Below are 7,500 nucleotides of genomic sequence, written 5' to 3'. Positions count from 1 at the left end.
TCACACGATTCGTTGCTGCATTCGTATTGGTTGGTTAGCAGACATAGGTCATAGCAGCGGTCACATAGTGAGATGGTCATCCTACATTTCTGATACTGACATAGTGACCAGGGCCATCTTTGAACCTCTCTTACAGTGAAACGTAGAACCACATATTTGGAGCCACGACCAAAAATATTGCCATGCTTTTGTTTCGATTTGGGCACAGCACAAAATCGCACAGTATATATATTCACCATAAAGTATCCATACACGGAAGAAGCCACTTTCAGCTTCACTGGTGAAATCCCCCAGACCTCTCAAGGACCTCCAATTAGCTTCTGTTTGCTTGTAAACACCTGCAGTGAAGCTGCACTCTACAAACAAGGAGGGGGAAAAGAAGGGCTGGGGAAAAAGATACAAATGCACAGTTGGAGCATTTAGGACTGTTATGAGCCTTTCAAATCAGCTGCAATTTTCCGGTGGAGGATTACAGTGAGGGGGGATTTAGGGCGATTGGTGTTAGTAAAATAAGAGCCTGGTGCTCATGATGGCAGGTTGGAGAGAGACAGGAACAGAATTAGCAAGAAATCTCCATGGCAGGTGAGACTGGCACATCCTCTAGGCCCTGTTGAAGCCTCGCCTAATGGTGTCTTTTGCGCAAAATGGATTAATTGGCAAACGCTGAGGTTGCTGTGATGGCAGGGTAATACTTCGCAGCTGGCTTTTGTCTGAGTCCACGTCCAATGAAGGGAAGCTCTTATGTCGGCTGGCCTCGTTTCAAACCGGTCGCGGGGAACGAGGTTAAGGCCTCCTCTTCTAACGAGGCATTTGAACAGCGGCCCCAGCTCTAAAGCTGAGGAGGCTGCCGTTCTCATCAAACATCAGGGAGACGTTGCCAGGAACAAAGGAACAGCAGCCCCTGGAGGACTTCCACCTACACAGACTGCTGTGATGCTCCTGAATCACGGGGCCCAACAAGAATCACTTTAGTTGTTTCACAACCAAATTGGAGACCGAAACCAGAAGGGGGGGGGTCTGCACATCTGAACTGCCAGCCACCCATGTTCACGCTGCCTGTTCCAGTGCCTCCGATGATGTGAAAGCTGCTGAAATATGCACGTACATATTTTATGAGAAACATGGCCTATTTGTCCCACCCGTGCCTTTTCAATTGTGCATGAGCAACGCAAGCCCTGTATCTAATCGTCACACACACACACAAACACACACACACACACGCAAACACCCACTTACACATAAGTCATCCATATGCATCACAACAAGGAGAGCCACACAGCCTGACAGCGCGAGGAGCGAGAGAATTCTCTTCCACTCCAGAAAAGGCATGGAAGTTTGCCATACTGGTCCACCATCTGAAATATCATTTCCCCTACTATGTTGAAAAGTCTGAATGAGTCCATGGAGGCGGAATGAATTCCGAGCATCAGCACAGAAAGGAACAGTGTGGGGCACGGAGAGAACGGAGCAAATTGGAATGGTGCAGGGCATGTCGACATTAAATGAATAACTCTGTTTGATGGAGTTCGTGCGCAAGCCTTGCAGCCTACTTGCGCCGTGCCAGGCATTCCGTTTTTGGCGTGGCCCTGAAATTGGAGACATTCTGTGACAAAATGAGCCTGGAGTCAGTAGCTGCAATGTCGCTCCCCAACCTGAGCCCAGGGTGAGCCAGAGCGCGCAACCTCCAACTGTGAGTGCAGTCATCCAGCCTGGTTCATGACTCCCTGTTTTATAAACAAGAGGAACACACACATATACACACACATACACACGCATACACATAGACACAAACACACATAGACACACATACACACACACATTGCTATTCTATTATTTAACACACACACACACACACACACAAACATGCACAGAGACCCAACTGCAGCTTGTTCCGATAAGGTCAGCATTTCGGAGTATTTCATTTCCACCCATGTGAGCACAGCCATAACTCCTTTGGGTGGCTGCAGGTGGCTCCATCTCTGGATCCCAGCCCCGCTGCTACGCTCTGAGAGGGGAAGCGAATCGCCTCCGAGGCCTGGAACATGCATTCCGCCACAGCGCCTGTCTGCCCCACTATATTTATTATCCTATCTTACAGATGTGCCTCCAGTCAAACAGCGAGGTGGGCAGGAGGGAGAGGTAAGAAAAGGAGGAAAAAGGTAGTGTGTGTGTGTGGGAGAGAGAGAAAGAGAGAGGGAGAGAGAGAGAGGGAGGGAGAGAGAGGGAAAGGGAGACAGAAATAGAGAGAATTCATTTGTAATGTGAAATTGTAAAGGGCCTGGGCTGCCACCTACAAGCTGGTCTCCCTCCGGCAGTGGCAGCGGCACAATTACACATTCATTTGATATCCTGGGGCAGGCTTCCTCTACTTAATCTCACTCCCCGACAAGTGCTCCCTCCCTGCCTTCATCCGTCCTTTCCTCTCCTTCTGCAACATCGACTTGGGGCACACACACATACACACATATTCGCTCACACACACACATACACACATACACACACACAAACATACAGCTGGCAGGAGATTGTCTGCGACACACAGAGCTGGATGCGGATTCCCCAGTATGTGTCGTGGGAATTGTTAACTACAGAAAGCATTTAATGTTTGATTTCCTCTTGCTCTCTTCCACTCTACCTGCCTCCCTCTCTCTCTTTCTCTTTCTCTCTCTCTCGCTCGCTCGCTGGCTCATTCTCTCCACTGGTAAGTGTCTATGGATGTAGTCTATGGCATAATTCCCATCATTATCCTCACGGATTAAACCATCTGCTCTACTCTCATTAGGGTTGGCTATTATTTGGATTTTTTTCAATCCCAATTCTGATTTCAATTATTGAAATCCCTTAAATCCCTTTAAAGTCTTTAATAATTTTGAAATATATTCTTAATTGAAAAATTAGAAAACAAGAAAAAAAACGATACTGATAATTGTGTTAACTGTATTATGGAAGTAAACAACAACCAAGCCTATCTGAATGCAATAGTTGATGCAATATAAAAAAGGCATTTACTGCAAATAATGTCACCTGAAATGGACAGATAAAGAACACCATTAAATTTCATATCAGCTACCTAGCCATCTGAATGTGGCACAGTTATAATTGTCTTACAAGGTATAAAAGTTTTACATTGATGTTTATTCATATGGCAGATGCTTTCATCCAAAAGTGATTTACAAGATGCAACAATCAGCAAGATATGCTAATAGAACTAGACGAATCAACACCACAGTACTAACCCTAGTTTACCCGACAATTGCTGCAGAGAGGAAAGAAGAGAAAAATCTTGTCTCTAGCATGGAGATGTTCCTCTGTTTCTGTGTGTGCAAAAAGAGCATAGCCTTTCTTCTCTTGGTGTCCATGTTTGTTTGTGGCAAACTTTTTCAATGGTCAATGTGTGGTCACTGAAAATGCCTTTCCACTATTAGGTAAATCCTCTGTATCTTGGGAAAAGCCTCTGACTTCTTTTGTTTCCATCTCTGATGCTGTATTAAGCCCTAACCAAGGAAGGGCCAAATCTGGGATTCACAAAGGACTTTTGGAATGGTATAGCTTGTTGTAACATAAAAATAAAACTAGAGAAAATATTGGAAGCCTTAGTTTAGTTTAGGTTTAGGTTTGCTAAGCAAAACAAATGACAGCTTGTATTTTTTAAGAAATACGGCATAATGTACATTTTCCAAAACAATGAAGGACACTGTTTCAAATAATTTCATGGCATGGTTAAATGTCATTTTCATTTATTTGACATTTTACGTTACGTTCTTTTACGCAACCATTGCTAAGCACTATTTCGGAGTTTGTAGTGCGGATGTTCTCTGTTTTTTTGCGATTGTCTCAGATATTACATCACCAATGGGAAGCAGCAGAAGGCTAAGAAAGTAAAAAGGAATAGCCTCAGGCTGACCCCAGTCTTTACTGGGGAAAGGCCATGAGTCAGTACTTAGTTTCTACCTCATCTTGGGGTCTTTTACGGGGTTAGGATTTTACAGATAAATGTACTGCCATATAGCATTCTCTTTTAAATGTCAGGTAGGTGTGTAATTATGACCTGCCGATTTTCTGTCAACTATTCCCGGGACACTGAAACACCGGGGTGCACGAAATTTGGTGGGCATGTAGCCCCACTAGATTAGCGTGGAACCATTGATTTTCGTTTGGACACCTTTTAAAGAGGGTGGGGCGAATCAGTTTTCTGTGAATAAGTCGAAAACCACAGGGCCTAGGAGGACCACATTTTTTTTGTATGTTGGTCTTAAGAGGCCACGTCAACCATTCCACTACCACGTATTTCATCTATAGCGCCACCTAGTTACAAATGAAAAAGCAAAAATGGAGTGTTGTAAAAAAAATTAATTGTAAGTTGACAAGGTCAGAACTGCACGAAATCGAAGGTGTGGGATCATTATGACACCTTCTGACTGCACGTTAAGTTTCGTGGAATTTCTTGGAATTCCGTTCCGGGGGCATGCAATAAATTGATTTATATGGTTGTACACCAACTGGCCTGTAGGTGGCGCGACACAGTTTTCTTCGAATATTCAGAGAACCTTAGGGCCTTGGAGGGCCAAATTGTTCTTGTATGTTTGTGTTAAGGGGCCATGTCAACCCATACCATAACCAGTCATTACATGTATAGCACCACCTAGTTAAAAATTAAAAAGCAAAAATTAGGTGTTTTAATCGCATATATGTCAAAGTGCTCGAAAAATGACCGAATTTGCCAGGGACATCAAGCCTGTAACCGTCCATCTTCGGTAGAGTTTTTGTCCATGGATGGAGCAAAATGGCTCTGTAGCGCCCCCTAGAACATTGCAAAAAACCCTGCGCATTGGGGTTATTTTGGCGTAGCTTGACGGAATTCGGTACACGTCTTCATCATGCTTGGACGCACCAAAAAGTCTCCTGACGCCATGGTGGCAGGTCCACAGGAAGTCGGCCATTTTGAGTGGAAGATGCGTTTTGACGGCGTTTGCACACCTCGCATCTGATCGAACTCCTCCTACAGATTTAATGGTAATGCCTTGAAATGTGGTCAGGCTACTCTTCAGCCATGGGCGACTTAAAGTTATATTGGATTTTCGCATTAGTCGGAAGGTGTGGTCGTGGCAGACCCTCAAACTTTGCCAACTTGTTAGTGCTTGCCACAAAACACAAAGTCTCTTATAACTCAATCGCATATATGTCAAAGTGCTCGAAAAATTACCAAATTTTCCAGGGACATCAAGCCTGTAACCATCCATCTTCGTCAGAGTTTTTGTCCATGGATGGAGCAAAATGGCTCTGTAGCGCCCCCTAGAACATTGCAAAAAACCCTGCGCATTGGGGTTATTTTGGCGTAGCTTGACGGAATTCGGTACACGTCTTCATCATGCTTGGATGCAACAAAAAGTCTCTTGACGCCATGGTGGCAGGTCCACAGAAAGTCGGCCATTTTGAGTGGAAAATGCGTTTTGACAGCGTTTGCACACCTCGCATCTGATCGAACTCCTCCGACAAATTTAATGGTAACGCCTTGAAATGTGGTCAGGTTACTCTTCAGCCATGGGCGACTAAAAGTTAAAGAAGATTTTCTCATTAGTCGGCAGACCCTCAAACTTTGCCAACTTGCCAGTGCTTGCCACAAAACACAAAGTCTCTTATAACTCTTGCGTACATTGTTTGATCCAGAGAAAATGACTTAGGGTGGACGCTGGATTCGGCCCGAACGCGTACATATGCCTGACTGATATCACCTATAGGGCCACCTGTTGGTGGTTGGAAACTTCACTTTGTTCCCACACCTCTTTATGTGACCTGTTTTAACAAACTACATTGCAAAAGAAAAATATACAAAAACAATCCACAAAAAAGTAGTACACAAAACATTACATAACCAAATCATCAAAATCTATCACAAATAATTCCTTTAATAAATACAAATTATCACAAACCAATTTACACACACAAAACACATAAAAACACACAAACACACTGACAACCATGACTCATTCTGTGCCAAAACCTACTGAACAGTTTGGCGGTCATATTTTGTAACGCTTTGCGTTACGTCTAGTTTGCCTTGAAATTGGTGGCATAGTGACTCAAGAAGTGATAGAATTTGCTTTATGCTTTTTTTATCATTTGTTTCGGGTGGATTGTCTGAGGACTTTCAAGGTAAACTTTTTCACCCGTGGGAGAACTGAGCTTCAGAACAGGCTGGCTGAGGACACTATTAGTCATGTTCTGCTCTTAGTGCTACAAAGATTTAAATGTAGAGGAATTTGGGTCTCGGGACCTAATGCTGGTAAAATGTGATAGCTTGTCTTTGAGTTGTTGAGTGTGTTGAGTGTGTCTTGCTGAGTTGTTGTGTGAGCAGAAGAGCAGCTCAATGTTTTGGCCAATTCATTTAATAAAGCTTGAATAGAGCAACCCTGTCTAACGCCTCATTGTTGAGGGGGGGTTCCCGGGTTACTATTGACGCATACACCTCTGTAGTCATTGGGATTTTTCTGTAGGCTCTTTTTCTGTGATGTTTTTTTTTTGTTCATTTGTTTTTTCTTGTAATATTTGCATTTTGCATGAGATGACCTTTGACCTTTGCCTGGTCATGGTATGTTCAAAGAGGTTTGACAGAGATGGTTTAGAGCTATTCACTGAGTTATTCCAATGCCTCTGATGGAGATGTTGAGGCAGAGGGCCTTGTTGCCCGTGGTGTGTAGTGTATGGGAATAGTCCTGCAAAGTAGCACTTACATATGGAGAGGCTCCCTGTGGGGTTCTGAGGGTGCGATTGAGAGCAACATCCTTCAGGGTCTCCGCAAAAGTTGGCTTTGTTTCTCTGTGGAGGTGGACATGGTCATACAGGCGGTTTTGGTCAAGGGTGGGGTTATGAGCCAGAAAAACATTAGGCGTTAAGGCACTGTGTCTCTGGACACACTGACACTGATCTTCATGATGGTGTCTGGGTGTAAATCAGTTCGTCACAGCATTGTGGAAATTACTATTCAGGAGTTAAGAAAGTTGGTATAGGCCTTCCCTATCACTCTCCTGAGTGATGTGGCCCTCTCTCTTTATCGTTCTCTCTCTCTCTCTCTCTCTTCTATCTCTCTTTCGCACACTCACACAGCGGCAGACACAGAACATGTCCACGTTAAGGATTGTACTTCTACCCAAAGATTAATCACTCCACTGACAGAGGTACAACAGCCTTGAAATTGCTGTGAACAGGATTCTGATTGCAATGTAATGGCATGGAACAGCATACATACTGTATTAACTTGATTTCCGCAATTTCTGTATGGACCTCAACAAAAAACTGAAACAGTACTTAGAGAGCACGTAATCCCACCAGATGCTTGCGCTCGACATAAAACGGCAGTCGTCTTACCCTAACTGACTAACCATATTTCCCATACAGTCAAGTGAGGGTTATTGCAATAATCGGTTCTCAGTGTGCTAGCTTATGTTAGCATGGCTGGCTTTAGACATACAGGAGGATATCTTTACTTCATTAAGATCTTCC

This window comes from Sprattus sprattus, assembly GCF_963457725.1.
Source record: "Sprattus sprattus genome assembly, chromosome: 4".
Classification (NCBI taxonomy): Eukaryota; Metazoa; Chordata; class Actinopteri; order Clupeiformes; family Clupeidae; genus Sprattus; species Sprattus sprattus.
The sequence above is the reverse complement of the archived record's forward strand: the minus strand, read 5'-3'. Positions refer to the sequence as shown.